Source organism: Lissotriton helveticus, chromosome 8 (assembly GCF_964261635.1).
Source record: "Lissotriton helveticus chromosome 8, aLisHel1.1, whole genome shotgun sequence".
Lineage (NCBI taxonomy): Eukaryota > Metazoa > Chordata > Amphibia > Caudata > Salamandridae > Lissotriton > Lissotriton helveticus.
In genome coordinates this window covers 818,988,261-819,003,898 of record NC_136069.1, presented here as the reverse complement: position 1 = coordinate 819,003,898, position 15,638 = coordinate 818,988,261, and the positions used below count along the sequence as shown (strand labels likewise).

The 15,638-nt window shown below is 40.0% G+C and overlaps 12 non-coding genes across 12 annotated transcripts; all 12 read right to left on the bottom strand.

Annotated features, from left to right (window-relative positions):
• Positions 1 to 1,957: 1,957 nt before the first annotated feature.
• TRNAV-CAC (transfer RNA valine (anticodon CAC)) lies at positions 1,958 to 2,030 on the bottom strand. The gene has a single exon. It is a non-coding gene; the product is annotated as a tRNA-Val (tRNA).
• A 288-nt stretch (positions 2,031 to 2,318) lies between these two features.
• TRNAP-UGG (transfer RNA proline (anticodon UGG)) lies at positions 2,319 to 2,390 on the bottom strand. Its single transcript has one exon. It is a non-coding gene; the product is annotated as a tRNA-Pro (tRNA).
• A 2,039-nt stretch (positions 2,391 to 4,429) lies between these two features.
• On the bottom strand, positions 4,430 to 4,502 carry TRNAV-CAC (transfer RNA valine (anticodon CAC)). The gene has a single exon. It is a non-coding gene; the product is annotated as a tRNA-Val (tRNA).
• Positions 4,503 to 4,790: 288 nt separating this feature from the next.
• On the bottom strand, positions 4,791 to 4,862 carry TRNAP-UGG (transfer RNA proline (anticodon UGG)). The gene has a single exon. It is a non-coding gene; the product is annotated as a tRNA-Pro (tRNA).
• A 2,143-nt stretch (positions 4,863 to 7,005) lies between these two features.
• On the bottom strand, positions 7,006 to 7,078 carry TRNAV-CAC (transfer RNA valine (anticodon CAC)). The gene has a single exon. It is a non-coding gene; the product is annotated as a tRNA-Val (tRNA).
• A 288-nt stretch (positions 7,079 to 7,366) lies between these two features.
• On the bottom strand, positions 7,367 to 7,438 carry TRNAP-UGG (transfer RNA proline (anticodon UGG)). The gene has a single exon. It is a non-coding gene; the product is annotated as a tRNA-Pro (tRNA).
• Positions 7,439 to 9,477: 2,039 nt separating this feature from the next.
• Positions 9,478 to 9,550, bottom strand: TRNAV-CAC (transfer RNA valine (anticodon CAC)). Its single transcript has one exon. It is a non-coding gene; the product is annotated as a tRNA-Val (tRNA).
• Positions 9,551 to 9,838: 288 nt separating this feature from the next.
• Positions 9,839 to 9,910, bottom strand: TRNAP-UGG (transfer RNA proline (anticodon UGG)). The gene has a single exon. It is a non-coding gene; the product is annotated as a tRNA-Pro (tRNA).
• A 2,133-nt stretch (positions 9,911 to 12,043) lies between these two features.
• TRNAV-CAC (transfer RNA valine (anticodon CAC)) lies at positions 12,044 to 12,116 on the bottom strand. Its single transcript has one exon. It is a non-coding gene; the product is annotated as a tRNA-Val (tRNA).
• A 288-nt stretch (positions 12,117 to 12,404) lies between these two features.
• Positions 12,405 to 12,476, bottom strand: TRNAP-UGG (transfer RNA proline (anticodon UGG)). The gene has a single exon. It is a non-coding gene; the product is annotated as a tRNA-Pro (tRNA).
• Positions 12,477 to 14,511: 2,035 nt separating this feature from the next.
• Positions 14,512 to 14,584, bottom strand: TRNAV-CAC (transfer RNA valine (anticodon CAC)). The gene has a single exon. It is a non-coding gene; the product is annotated as a tRNA-Val (tRNA).
• A 288-nt stretch (positions 14,585 to 14,872) lies between these two features.
• TRNAP-UGG (transfer RNA proline (anticodon UGG)) lies at positions 14,873 to 14,944 on the bottom strand. The gene has a single exon. It is a non-coding gene; the product is annotated as a tRNA-Pro (tRNA).
• Between the last annotated feature and the right edge of the window lie 694 nt (positions 14,945 to 15,638).

The following is a 15,638-nucleotide window of genomic DNA, read 5'->3' as shown; positions in this document are numbered from 1 at the left end:
GTCAGCAGTTATTTATATATTTCTGCATTGGCTAGAGCCTAAAGAGAAAGAATAAAAAGCTGTTCATAACAACATAAGAAACACATTTTGCCTTTTCTCTCAAATACTTATTCCCTTTGTGCAAATCGGAATGCCAAGGTGAATAGCTGGGCCACAGATTCTGGCTAATTATCTATCTCTTGAATGCAAGAAGCAATAAAAACTGCCTAATGCAGGACTAAAGCATTCCTTGCATAGCCTCTAACATCATAACATAACTGAGCTGCTGGTAACAAGCTAAGCAATACCTTCCCAAAATGAGAAGTACATGTGCTTATGTGCTTATCCGCTCATTCAGCGCTCAATCAGGCTCGATCAGGCGAGATATAGAAAAGGTGGAAAGGGTCCAAATGGCTGTCCCTTCCTTTTTAGGGTGGGTCCTGCTGACTATCATAGGATTCCTCTTAAGATTGGCCAGGGTCAGAGGAAAAACTTTCAATGCTTCTTAGTGTTCTCTCCAGAAGCAGGCATTTTCTGTGCCTGTAATTTCAGGTTTTTCCCAGCAGTCTCTGTTCTGCCTATGTAAATTAACAAAAGCAGTGCTTATTCCTCACTTGCTCTAATGTCCTTCCTGTCCACAAAGCTCTGCCTAAGTATGCTTTTTTTCTTTTTCAGGGAAATTCTAAATGGTTTCTCTGTCCACTCTGTGGCAGTAGAATGCTGATTATGATGCCATGTTTTGTTGAATCACCAAGGTACAACTACAGAGGAATATATGAGTCTGAAGGACATGGAACTCTTAGCTAACACATCACAATATGTGATGCTTGCCAACCAAGCACTACATTCTGGTGCGCTGATGATCAGAACATTCTGCTCCTAAAGGAAAGAAAATACCGCTTGATTGAAAATAAAGTCTCTGTTTATATTAACGCTCTCTCTCTCCCTATATCTATCTATCTATCTATCTATCTATCTATCTATCTATCTATCTATCTATCTATCTATCTATCTATCTATCTATCTATCTATCTATCTATCTATCTATCTATCTATCTATCTATCTATCTATCTATATCTCTATCTATCTATCTATCTATCTATCTTTATATATGGATACATGCATACACCTACTCATAGATATGCCATGCATTTCTTTGGATTTGTTTCAACCTCTTGCCATTTATTTGAGAATCCCTACTTTTCAAGTGACTGCAAATGAAGTCATCTCTGGCACGTTTTGGCTGATGCAAGGTAACCAAAACACAAGACAACTTTTAATAAAAATCATTGGTTTCTTTGTTAACGTGCACTGTCAAACATGGGACTTTCACACGTCAGGTAAATATGATAACCAATACACAACAGAAGCAGATGCAGATTGCTTATCAATGTCGTGATAGAACAGTTGTGATTTGAGTAGTAGAAGCGCCCCTGAATTGATACTTATTATATACAGCCTGTAAGATAGTCAAAAATGCATGCTAGGAGAGGAGATGCAAATATAAATGTATTAGAAAAATACATAAAGAGGAGTGATATGCTTTTATTCATGCAAGGCTAGAAAAAATCCCCATACTGTCGAAAGCATTCATACACCACCAAATGGAAATAAACAATTCTGACATTAAACGAAAAGGTGACGATGCATTTGTATCATCACCTTGAGAAGGATCATCTAGGAATTGAGCCCAAGCCTCAGCACTTAAAACCAGAAACACTCCACTAAAATAGGAGGCCTGTTGGTGCCAACAATTCTCAAAGTTAATGCTTGTTCTGGTTGAGCATTGAACCGAATGCAGGGCTCTTTTGAAAGTGAGGTCTGTGAATCAACAGATACATCCACATGCCAATTATGTTATTGTTTTTAAGAGAATTCACTTTCTTGGAACGAGACTGCATGAACCCACCTTCAGGGCCTGGACAATTTCATGCAAAACTGCAACACTCAACATTGCAGCCAAGACAATATAACTAGTGTTTCTGCCCGGTTTCGAACCGGGGACCTTTCGCGTGTGAGGCGAACGTGATAACCACTACACTACAGAAACAGATACCTACAGGTGATTCTTCTGTGATGAAACTGCTCAAAACAGACTATTCCAAGGGCATCTGGTTTTAGATTTCTTTCATGCAACCTGCCCGACAGCCCTATCTGAACGCTTGTATATGCCTTGCAAGTTCAGCATTTTTGCAAAATGCTTAAAGAGAAATGTTTCCTATTTGCTCAGGCAGGGCAAGGTTAAAAGCATGAGACTCTAGCAAATAATCATCCACTACTGCAAAGAGAAAATTGATATTGGCTTTGAAATGCATACTTCAAAAGAGCACCAATGAAAGGGCTCGTCCGGGATTTGAACCCGGGACCTCTCGCACCCAAAGCGAGAATCATACCCCTAGACCAACGAGCCGTTGAAAGACCCTCACCTCTGAAAAGGTAATACCAGCTCTAAGCCCGCAATGAAGATCATGCTGGGGTCTTTTTCATGCTTGGTCTGTGAATTCACAGGAAGTTCAGTGTCAACTTACCCTTTCTCAAACGATAGCACTATCATTTGTAAGTGTCCCCTTTTATTTTTTCTCAGCATTGGACAAGTCTTACAGGAAGTCAGCAGTTATTTATATATTTCTGCATTGGCTAGAGCCTAAAGAGAAAGAATAAAAAGCTGTTCATAACAACATAAGAAACACATTTTGCCTTTTCTCTCAAATACTTATTCCCTTTGTGCAAATCGGAATGCCAAGGTGAATAGCTGGGCCACAGATTCTGGCTAATTATCTATCTCTTGAATGCAAGAAGCAATAAAAACTGCCTAATGCAGGACTAAAGCATTCCTTGCATAGCCTCTAACATCATAACATAACTGAGCTGCTGGTAACAAGCTAAGCAATGCCTTCCCAAAATGAGAAGTACATGTGCTTATGTGCTTATCCGCTCAATCAGCGCTCGATCAGGCGAGATATAGGAAAGGTGGAAAGGGTCCAAATGGCTGTCCCTTCCTTTTTAGGGTGGGTCCTGCTGACTATCATAGGATTCCTCTTAAGAGTGGCCAGGGTCAGAGGAAAAACTTTCAATGCTTCTTAGTGTTCTCTCCAGAAGCAGGCATTTTCTGTGCCTTTAATTTCAGGCTTTTCCCAGCAGTCTCTGTTCTGCCTATGTAAATTAACAAAAGCAGTGCTTATTCCTCACTTGCTCTAATGTCCTTCCTGTCCACAAAGCTCTGCCTAAGTATGCTTTTTTTCTTTTTCAGGGAAATTCTAAATGGTTTCTCTGTCCACTCTGTGGCAGTAGAATGCTGATTATGATGCCATGTTTTGTGGAATCACCAAGGTACAACTACAGAGGAATATATGAGTATGAAGGACATGGAACTCTTAGCTAACACATCGCAATATGTGATGCTTGCCAACCAAGCACTACATTCTGGTGCGCTGATGATCAGAACATTCTGCTCCTAAAGGAAAGAAAATACCGCTTGATTGAAAATAAAGTCTCTGTTTATATTAACGCTCTCTCTCTCCCTATATCTATCTATCTATCTATGTCTCGATCTATCTATCTATCTATCTATCTATCTTTATATATGGATACATGCATACACCTACTCATAGATATGCCATGCATTTCTTTGGATTTGTTTCAACCTCTTGCCATTTATTTGAGAATCCCTACTTTTCAAGTGACTGCAAATGAAGTCATCTCTGGCACGTTTTGGCTGATGCAAGGTAACCAAAACACAAGACAACTTTTAATAAAAATCATTGGTTTCTTTGTTAACGTGCACTGTCAAACATGGGACTTTCACACGTCAGGTAAATATGATAACCAATACACAACAGAAGCAGATGCAGATTGCTTATCAATGTCGTGATAGAACAGTTGTGATTTGAGTAGTAGAAGCGCCCCTGAATTGATACTTATTATATACAGCCTGTAAGATAGTCAAAAATGCATGCTAGGAGAGGAGATGCAAATATAAATGTATTAGAAAAATACATAAAGAGGAGTGATATGCTTTTATTCATGCAAGGCTAGAAAAAATCCCCATACTGTCGAAAGCATTCATACACCACCAAATGGAAATAAACAATTCTGACATTAAACGAAAAGGTGACGATGCATTTGTATCATCACCTTGAGAAGGATCATCTAGGAATTGAGCCCAAGCCTCAGCACTTAAAACCAGAAACACTCCACTAAAATAGGAGGCCTGTTGGTGCCAACAATTCTCAAAGTTAATGCTTGTTCTGGTTGAGCATTGAACCGAATGCAGGGCTCTTTTGAAAGTGAGGTCTGTGAATCAACAGATACATCCACATGCCAATTATGTTATTGTTTTTAAGAGAATTCACTTTCTTGGAACGAGACTGCATGAACCCACCTTCAGGGCCTGGACAATTTCATGCAAAACGGCAACTCTCAACATTGCAGCCAAGACAATATAACTAGTGTTTCTGCCCGGTTTCGAACCGGGGACCTTTCGCGTGTGATGCGAACGTGATAACCACTACACTACAGAAACAGATACCTACAGGTGATTCTTCTGTGATGAAACTGCTCAAAACAGACTATTCCAAGGGCATCTGGTTTTAGATTTCTTTCATGCAACCTGTCCGACAGCCCTATCTGAACGCTTGTATATGCCTTGCAAGTTCAGCATTTTTGCAAAATGCTTAAAGAGAAATGTTTCCTATTTGCTCAGGCAGGGTAAGGTTAAAAGCATGAGACTCTAGCAAATAATCATCCACTACTGCAAAGAGAAAATTGATATTGGCTTTGAAATGCATACTTCAAAAGAGCACCAATGAAAGGGCTCGTCCGGGATTTGAACCCGGGACCTCTCGCACCCAAAGCGAGAATCATACCCCTAGACCAACGAGCCGTTGAAAGCCCCTCACCTCTGAAAAGGTAATACCAGCTCTAAGCCCGCAATGAAGATCATGCTGGGGTCTTTTTCATGCTTGGTCTGTGAATTCACAGGAAATTCAGTGTCAACTTACCCTTTCTCAAACGATAGCACTATCATTTGTAAGTGTCCCCTTTTATTTTTTCTCAGCATTGGACAAGTCTTACAGGAAGTCAGCAGTTATTTATATATTTCTGCATTGGCTAGAGCCTAAAGAGAAAGAATAAAAAGCTGTTCATAACAACATAAGAAACACATTTTGCCTTTTCTCTCAAATACTTATTCCCTTTGTGCAAATCGGAATGCCAAGGTGAATAGCTGGGCCACAGATTCTGGCTAATTATCTATCTCTTGAATGCAAGAAGCAATAAAAACTGCCTAATGCAGGACTAAAGCATTCCTTGCATAGCCTCTAACATCATAACATAACTGAGCTGCTGGTAACAAGCTAAGCAATACCTTCCCAAAATGAGAAGTACATGTGCTTATGTGCTTATCCGCTCATTCAGCGCTCAATCAGGCGAGATATAGAAAAGGTGGAAAGGGTCCAAATGGCTGTCCCTTCCTTTTTAGGGTGGGTCCTGCTGACTATCATAGGATTCCTCTTAAGATTGGCCAGGGTCAGAGGAAAAACTTTCAATGCTTCTTAGTGTTCTCTCCAGAAGCAGGCATTTTCTGTGCCTGTAATTTCAGGTTTTTCCCAGCAGTCTCTGTTCTGCCTATGTAAATTAACAAAAGCAGTGCTTATTCCTCACTTGCTCTAATGTCCTTCCTGTCCACAAAGCTCTGCCTAAGTATGCTTTTTTTCTTTTTCAGGGAAATTCTAAATGGTTTCTCTGTCCACTCTGTGGCAGTAGAATGCTGATTATGATGCCATGTTTTGTTGAATCACCAAGGTACAACTACAGAGGAATATATGAGTCTGAAGGACATGGAACTCTTAGCTAACACATCACAATATGTGATGCTTGCCAACCAAGCACTACATTCTGGTGCGCTGATGATCAGAACATTCTGCTCCTAAAGGAAAGAAAATACCGCTTGATTGAAAATAAAGTCTCTGTTTATATTAACGCTCTCTCTCTCCCTATATCTATCTATCTATCTATCTATCTATCTATCTATCTATCTATCTATCTATCTATCTATCTATCTATCTATCTATCTATCTATCTATCTATCTATCTATCTATCTATCTATCTATCTATCTATCTATATCTCTATCTATCTATCTATCTATCTATCTTTATATATGGATACATGCATACACCTACTCATAGATATGCCATGCATTTCTTTGGATTTGTTTCAACCTCTTGCCATTTATTTGAGAATCCCTACTTTTCAAGTGACTGCAAATGAAGTCATCTCTGGCACGTTTTGGCTGATGCAAGGTAACCAAAACACAAGACAACTTTTAATAAAAATCATTGGTTTCTTTGTTAACGTGCACTGTCAAACATGGGACTTTCACACGTCAGGTAAATATGATAACCAATACACAACAGAAGCAGATGCAGATTGCTTATCAATGTCGTGATAGAACAGTTGTGATTTGAGTAGTAGAAGCGCCCCTGAATTGATACTTATTATATACAGCCTGTAAGATAGTCAAAAATGCATGCTAGGAGAGGAGATGCAAATATAAATGTATTAGAAAAATACATAAAGAGGAGTGATATGCTTTTATTCATGCAAGGCTAGAAAAAATCCCCATACTGTCGAAAGCATTCATACACCACCAAATGGAAATAAACAATTCTGACATTAAACGAAAAGGTGACGATGCATTTGTATCATCACCTTGAGAAGGATCATCTAGGAATTGAGCCCAAGCCTCAGCACTTAAAACCAGAAACACTCCACTAAAATAGGAGGCCTGTTGGTGCCAACAATTCTCAAAGTTAATGCTTGTTCTGGTTGAGCATTGAACCGAATGCAGGGCTCTTTTGAAAGTGAGGTCTGTGAATCAACAGATACATCCACATGCCAATTATGTTATTGTTTTTAAGAGAATTCACTTTCTTGGAACGAGACTGCATGAACCCACCTTCAGGGCCTGGACAATTTCATGCAAAACTGCAACACTCAACATTGCAGCCAAGACAATATAACTAGTGTTTCTGCCCGGTTTCGAACCGGGGACCTTTCGCGTGTGAGGCGAACGTGATAACCACTACACTACAGAAACAGATACCTACAGGTGATTCTTCTGTGATGAAACTGCTCAAAACAGACTATTCCAAGGGCATCTGGTTTTAGATTTCTTTCATGCAACCTGCCCGACAGCCCTATCTGAACGCTTGTATATGCCTTGCAAGTTCAGCATTTTTGCAAAATGCTTAAAGAGAAATGTTTCCTATTTGCTCAGGCAGGGCAAGGTTAAAAGCATGAGACTCTAGCAAATAATCATCCACTACTGCAAAGAGAAAATTGATATTGGCTTTGAAATGCATACTTCAAAAGAGCACCAATGAAAGGGCTCGTCCGGGATTTGAACCCGGGACCTCTCGCACCCAAAGCGAGAATCATACCCCTAGACCAACGAGCCGTTGAAAGACCCTCACCTCTGAAAAGGTAATACCAGCTCTAAGCCCGCAATGAAGATCATGCTGGGGTCTTTTTCATGCTTGGTCTGTGAATTCACAGGAAGTTCAGTGTCAACTTACCCTTTCTCAAACGATAGCACTATCATTTGTAAGTGTCCCCTTTTATTTTTTCTCAGCATTGGACAAGTCTTACAGGAAGTCAGCAGTTATTTATATATTTCTGCATTGGCTAGAGCCTAAAGAGAAAGAATAAAAAGCTGTTCATAACAACATAAGAAACACATTTTGCCTTTTCTCTCAAATACTTATTCCCTTTGTGCAAATCGGAATGCCAAGGTGAATAGCTGGGCCACAGATTCTGGCTAATTATCTATCTCTTGAATGCAAGAAGCAATAAAAACTGCCTAATGCAGGACTAAAGCATTCCTTGCATAGCCTCTAACATCATAACATAACTGAGCTGCTGGTAACAAGCTAAGCAATGCCTTCCCAAAATGAGAAGTACATGTGCTTATGTGCTTATCCGCTCAATCAGCGCTCGATCAGGCGAGATATAGGAAAGGTGGAAAGGGTCCAAATGGCTGTCCCTTCCTTTTTAGGGTGGGTCCTGCTGACTATCATAGGATTCCTCTTAAGAGTGGCCAGGGTCAGAGGAAAAACTTTCAATGCTTCTTAGTGTTCTCTCCAGAAGCAGGCATTTTCTGTGCCTTTAATTTCAGGCTTTTCCCAGCAGTCTCTGTTCTGCCTATGTAAATTAACAAAAGCAGTGCTTATTCCTCACTTGCTCTAATGTCCTTCCTGTCCACAAAGCTCTGCCTAAGTATGCTTTTTTTCTTTTTCAGGGAAATTCTAAATGGTTTCTCTGTCCACTCTGTGGCAGTAGAATGCTGATTATGATGCCATGTTTTGTGGAATCACCAAGGTACAACTACAGAGGAATATATGAGTATGAAGGACATGGAACTCTTAGCTAACACATCGCAATATGTGATGCTTGCCAACCAAGCACTACATTCTGGTGCGCTGATGATCAGAACATTCTGCTCCTAAAGGAAAGAAAATACCGCTTGATTGAAAATAAAGTCTCTGTTTATATTAACGCTCTCTCTCTCCCTATATCTATCTATCTATCTATGTCTCGATCTATCTATCTATCTATCTATCTATCTTTATATATGGATACATGCATACACCTACTCATAGATATGCCATGCATTTCTTTGGATTTGTTTCAACCTCTTGCCATTTATTTGAGAATCCCTACTTTTCAAGTGACTGCAAATGAAGTCATCTCTGGCACGTTTTGGCTGATGCAAGGTAACCAAAACACAAGACAACTTTTAATAAAAATCATTGGTTTCTTTGTTAACGTGCACTGTCAAACATGGGACTTTCACACGTCAGGTAAATATGATAACCAATACACAACAGAAGCAGATGCAGATTGCTTATCAATGTCGTGATAGAACAGTTGTGATTTGAGTAGTAGAAGCGCCCCTGAATTGATACTTATTATATACAGCCTGTAAGATAGTCAAAAATGCATGCTAGGAGAGGAGATGCAAATATAAATGTATTAGAAAAATACATAAAGAGGAGTGATATGCTTTTATTCATGCAAGGCTAGAAAAAATCCCCATACTGTCGAAAGCATTCATACACCACCAAATGGAAATAAACAATTCTGACATTAAACGAAAAGGTGACGATGCATTTGTATCATCACCTTGAGAAGGATCATCTAGGAATTGAGCCCAAGCCTCAGCACTTAAAACCAGAAACACTCCACTAAAATAGGAGGCCTGTTGGTGCCAACAATTCTCAAAGTTAATGCTTGTTCTGGTTGAGCATTGAACCGAATGCAGGGCTCTTTTGAAAGTGAGGTCTGTGAATCAACAGATACATCCACATGCCAATTATGTTATTGTTTTTAAGAGAATTCACTTTCTTGGAACGAGACTGCATGAACCCACCTTCAGGGCCTGGACAATTTCATGCAAAACGGCAACTCTCAACATTGCAGCCAAGACAATATAACTAGTGTTTCTGCCCGGTTTCGAACCGGGGACCTTTCGCGTGTGATGCGAACGTGATAACCACTACACTACAGAAACAGATACCTACAGGTGATTCTTCTGTGATGAAACTGCTCAAAACAGACTATTCCAAGGGCATCTGGTTTTAGATTTCTTTCATGCAACCTGTCCGACAGCCCTATCTGAACGCTTGTATATGCCTTGCAAGTTCAGCATTTTTGCAAAATGCTTAAAGAGAAATGTTTCCTATTTGCTCAGGCAGGGTAAGGTTAAAAGCATGAGACTCTAGCAAATAATCATCCACTACTGCAAAGAGAAAATTGATATTGGCTTTGAAATGCATACTTCAAAAGAGCACCAATGAAAGGGCTCGTCCGGGATTTGAACCCGGGACCTCTCGCACCCAAAGCGAGAATCATACCCCTAGACCAACGAGCCGTTGAAAGCCCCTCACCTCTGAAAAGGTAATACCAGCTCTAAGCCCGCAATGAAGATCATGCTGGGGTCTTTTTCATGCTTGGTCTGTGAATTCACAGGAAATTCAGTGTCAACTTACCCTTTCTCAAACGATAGCACTATCATTTGTAAGTGTCCCCTTTTATTTTTTCTCAGCATTGGACAAGTCTTACAGGAAGTCAGCAGTTATTTATATATTTCTGCATTGGCTAGAGCCTAAAGAGAAAGAATAAAAAGCTGTTCATAACAACATAAGAAACACATTTTGCCTTTTCTCTCAAATACTTATTCCCTTTGTGCAAATCGGAATGCCAAGGTGAATAGCTGGGCCACAGATTCTGGCTAATTATCTATCTCTTGAATGCAAGAAGCAATAAAAACTGCCTAATGCAGGACTAAAGCATTCCTTGCATAGCCTCTAACATCATAACATAACTGAGCTGCTGGTAACAAGCTAAGCAATACCTTCCCAAAATGAGAAGTACATGTGCTTATGTGCTTATCCGCTCATTCAGCGCTCAATCAGGCTCGATCAGGCGAGATATAGAAAAGGTGGAAAGGGTCCAAATGGCTGTCCCTTCCTTTTTAGGGTGGGTCCTGCTGACTATCATAGGATTCCTCTTAAGATTGGCCAGGGTCAGAGGAAAAACTTTCAATGCTTCTTAGTGTTCTCTCCAGAAGCAGGCATTTTCTGTGCCTGTAATTTCAGGTTTTTCCCAGCAGTCTCTGTTCTGCCTATGTAAATTAACAAAAGCAGTGCTTATTCCTCACTTGCTCTAATGTCCTTCCTGTCCACAAAGCTCTGCCTAAGTATGCTTTTTTTCTTTTTCAGGGAAATTCTAAATGGTTTCTCTGTCCACTCCGTGGCAGTAGAATGCTGATTATGATGCCATGTTTTGTTGAATCACCAAGGTACAACTACAGAGGAATATATGAGTCTGAAGGACATGGAACTCTTAGCTAACACATCACAATATGTGATGCTTGCCAACCAAGCACTACATTCTGGTGCGCTGATGATCAGAACATTCTGCTCCTAAAGGAAAGAAAATACCGCTTGATTGAAAATAAAGTCTCTGTTTATATTAACGCTCTCTCTCTCCCTATATCTATCTATCTATCTATCTATCTATCTATCTATCTATCTATCTATCTATCTATCTATCTATCTATCTATCTATCTATCTATCTATCTATCTATCTATCTATCTATCTATATCTCTATCTATCTATCTATCTATCTTTATATATGGATACATGCATACACCTACTCATAGATATGCCATGCATTTCTTTGGATTTGTTTCAACCTCTTGCCATTTATTTGAGAATCCCTACTTTTCAAGTGACTGCAAATGAAGTCATCTCTGGCACGTTTTGGCTGATGCAAGGTAACCAAAACACAAGACAACTTTTAATAAAAATCATTGGTTTCTTTGTTAACGTGCACTGTCAAACATGGGACTTTCACACGTCAGGTAAATATGATAACCAATACACAACAGAAGCAGATGCAGATTGCTTATCAATGTCGTGATAGAACAGTTGTGATTTGAGTAGTAGAAGCGCCCCTGAATTGATACTTATTATATACAGCCTGTAAGATAGTCAAAAATGCATGCTAGGAGAGGAGATGCAAATATAAATGTATTAGAAAAATACATAAAGAGGAGTGATATGCTTTTATTCATGCAAGGCTAGAAAAAATCCCCATACTGTCGAAAGCATTCATACACCACCAAATGGAAATAAACAATTCTGACATTAAACGAAAAGGTGACGATGCATTTGTATCATCACCTTGAGAAGGATCATCTAGGAATTGAGCCCAAGCCTCAGCACTTAAAACCAGAAACACTCCACTAAAATAGGAGGCCTGTTGGTGCCAACAATTCTCAAAGTTAATGCTTGTTCTGGTTGAGCATTGAACCGAATGCAGGGCTCTTTTGAAAGTGAGGTCTGTGAATCAACAGATACATCCACATGCCAATTATGTTATTGTTTTTAAGAGAATTCACTTTCTTGGAACGAGACTGCATGAACCCACCTTCAGGGCCTGGACAATTTCATGCAAAACTGCAACACTCAACATTGCAGCCAAGACAATATAACTAGTGTTTCTGCCCGGTTTCGAACCGGGGACCTTTCGCGTGTGAGGCGAACGTGATAACCACTACACTACAGAAACAGATACCTACAGGTGATTCTTCTGTGATGAAACTGCTCAAAACAGACTATTCCAAGGGCATCTGGTTTTAGATTTCTTTCATGCAACCTGCCCGACAGCCCTATCTGAACGCTTGTATATGCCTTGCAAGTTCAGCATTTTTGCAAAATGCTTAAAGAGAAATGTTTCCTATTTGCTCAGGCAGGGCAAGGTTAAAAGCATGAGACTCTAGCAAATAATCATCCACTACTGCAAAGAGAAAATTGATATTGGCTTTGAAATGCATACTTCAAAAGAGCACCAATGAAAGGGCTCGTCCGGGATTTGAACCCGGGACCTCTCGCACCCAAAGCGAGAATCATACCCCTAGACCAACGAGCCGTTGAAAGACCCTCACCTCTGAAAAGGTAATACCAGCTCTAAGCCCGCAATGAAGATCATGCTGGGGTCTTTTTCATGCTTGGTCTGTGAATTCACAGGAAATTCAGTGTCAACTTACCCTTTCTCAAACGATAGCACTATCATTTGTAAGTGTCCCCTTTTATTTTTTCTCAGCATTGGACAAGTCTTACAGGAAGTCAGCAGTTATTTATATATTTCTGCATTGGCTAGAGCCTAAAGAGAAAGAATAAAAAGCTGTTCATAACAACATAAGAAACACATTTTGCCTTTTCTCTCAAATACTTATTCCCTTTGTGCAAATCGGAATGCCAAGGTGAATAGCTGGGCCACAGATTCTGGCTAATTATCTATCTCTTGAATGCAAGAAGCAATAAAAACTGCCTAATGCAGGACTAAAGCATTCCTTGCATAGCCTCTAACATCATAACATAACTGAGCTGCTGGTAACAAGCTAAGCAATGCCTTCCCAAAATGAGAAGTACATGTGCTTATGTGCTTATCCGCTCAATCAGCGCTCGATCAGGCGAGATATAGGAAAGGTGGAAAGGGTCCAAATGGCTGTCCCTTCCTTTTTAGGGTGGGTCCTGCTGACTATCATAGGATTCCTCTTAAGAGTGGCCAGGGTCAGAGGAAAAACTTTCAATGCTTCTTAGTGTTCTCTCCAGAAGCAGGCATTTTCTGTGCCTTTAATTTCAGGCTTTTCCCAGCAGTCTCTGTTCTGCCTATGTAAATTAACAAAAGCAGTGCTTATTCCTCACTTGCTCTAATGTCCTTCCTGTCCACAAAGCTCTGCCTAAGTATGCTTTTTTTCTTTTTCAGGGAAATTCTAAATGGTTTCTCTGTCCACTCTGTGGCAGTAGAATGCTGATTATGATGCCATGTTTTGTGGAATCACCAAGGTACAACTACAGAGGAATATATGAGTATGAAGGACATGGAACTCTTAGCTAACACATCGCAATATGTGATGCTTGCCAACCAAGCACTACATTCTGGTGCGCTGATGATCAGAACATTCTGCTCCTAAAGGAAAGAAAATACCGCTTGATTGAAAATAAAGTCTCTGTTTATATTAACGCTCTCTCTCTCCCTATATCTATCTATCTATCTATGTCTCGATCTATCTATCTATCTATCTATCTTTATATATGGATACATGCATACACCTACTCATAGATATGCCATGCATTTCTTTGGATTTGTTTCAACCTCTTGCCATTTATTTGAGAATCCCTACTTTTCAAGTGACTGCAAATGAAGTCATCTCTGGCACGTTTTGGCTGATGCAAGGTAACCAAAACACAAGACAACTTTTAATAAAAATCATTGGTTTCTTTGTTAACGTGCACTGTCAAACATGGGACTTTCACACGTCAGGTAAATATGATAACCAATACACAACAGAAGCAGATGCAGATTGCTTATCAATGTCGTGATAGAACAGTTGTGATTTGAGTAGTAGAAGCGCCCCTGAATTGATACTTATTATATACAGCCTGTAAGATAGTCAAAAATGCATGCTAGGAGAGGAGATGCAAATATAAATGTATTAGAAAAATACATAAAGAGGAGTGATATGCTTTTATTCATGCAAGGCTAGAAAAAATCCCCATACTGTCGAAAGCATTCATACACCACCAAAAGGAAATAAACAATTCTGACATTAAACGAAAAGGTGACGATGCATTTGTATCATCACCTTGAGAAGGATCATCTAGGAATTGAGCCCAAGCCTCAGCACTTAAAACCAGAAACACTCCACTAAAATAGGAGGCCTGTTGGTGCCAACAATTCTCAAAGTTAATGCTTGTTCTGGTTGAGCATTGAACCGAATGCAGGGCTCTTTTGAAAGTGAGGTCTGTGAATCAACAGATACATCCACATGCCAATTATGTTATTGTTTTTAAGAGAATTCACTTTCTTGGAACGAGACTGCATGAACCCACCTTCAGGGCCTGGACAATTTCATGCAAAACGGCAACTCTCAACATTGCAGCCAAGACAATATAACTAGTGTTTCTGCCCGGTTTCGAACCGGGGACCTTTCGCGTGTGATGCGAACGTGATAACCACTACACTACAGAAACAGATACCTACAGGTGATTCTTCTGTGATGAAACTGCTCAAAACAGACTATTCCAAGGGCATCTGGTTTTAGATTTCTTTCATGCAACCTGTCCGACAGCCCTATCTGAACGCTTGTATATGCCTTGCAAGTTCAGCATTTTTGCAAAATGCTTAAAGAGAAATGTTTCCTATTTGCTCAGGCAGGGTAAGGTTAAAAGCATGAGACTCTAGCAAATAATCATCCACTACTGCAAAGAGAAAATTGATATTGGCTTTGAAATGCATACTTCAAAAGAGCACCAATGAAAGGGCTCGTCCGGGATTTGAACCCGGGACCTCTCGCACCCAAAGTGAGAATCATACCCCTAGACCAACGAGCCGTTGAAAGCCCCTCACCTCTGAAAAGGTAATACCAGCTCTAAGCCCGCAATGAAGATCATGCTGGGGTCTTTTTCATGCTTGGTCTGTGAATTCACAGGAAATTCAGTGTCAACTTACCCTTTCTCAAACGATAGCACTATCATTTGTAAGTGTCCCCTTTTATTTTTTCTCAGCATTGGACAAGTCTTACAGGAAGTCAGCAGTTATTTATATATTTCTGCATTGGCTAGAGCCTAAAGAGAAAGAATAAAAAGCTGTTCATAACAACATAAGAAACACATTTTGCCTTTTCTCTCAAATACTTATTCCCTTTGTGCAAATCGGAATGCCAAGGTGAATAGCTGGGCCACAGATTCTGGCTAATTATCTATCTCTTGAATGCAAGAAGCAATAAAAACTGCCTAATGCAGGACTAAAGCATTCCTTGCATAGCCTCTAACATCATAACATAACTGAGCTGCTGGTAACAAGCTAAGCAATACCTTCCCAAAATGAGAAGTACATGTGCTTATGTGCTTATCCGCTCATTCAGCGCTCAATCAGGCTCGATCAGGCGAGATATAGAAAAGGTGGAAAGGGTCCAAATGGCTGTCCCTTCCTTTTTAGGGTGGGTCCTGCTGACTATCATAGGATTCCTCTTAAGATTGGCCAGGGTCAGAGGAAAAACTTTCAATGCTTCTTAGTGTTCTCTCC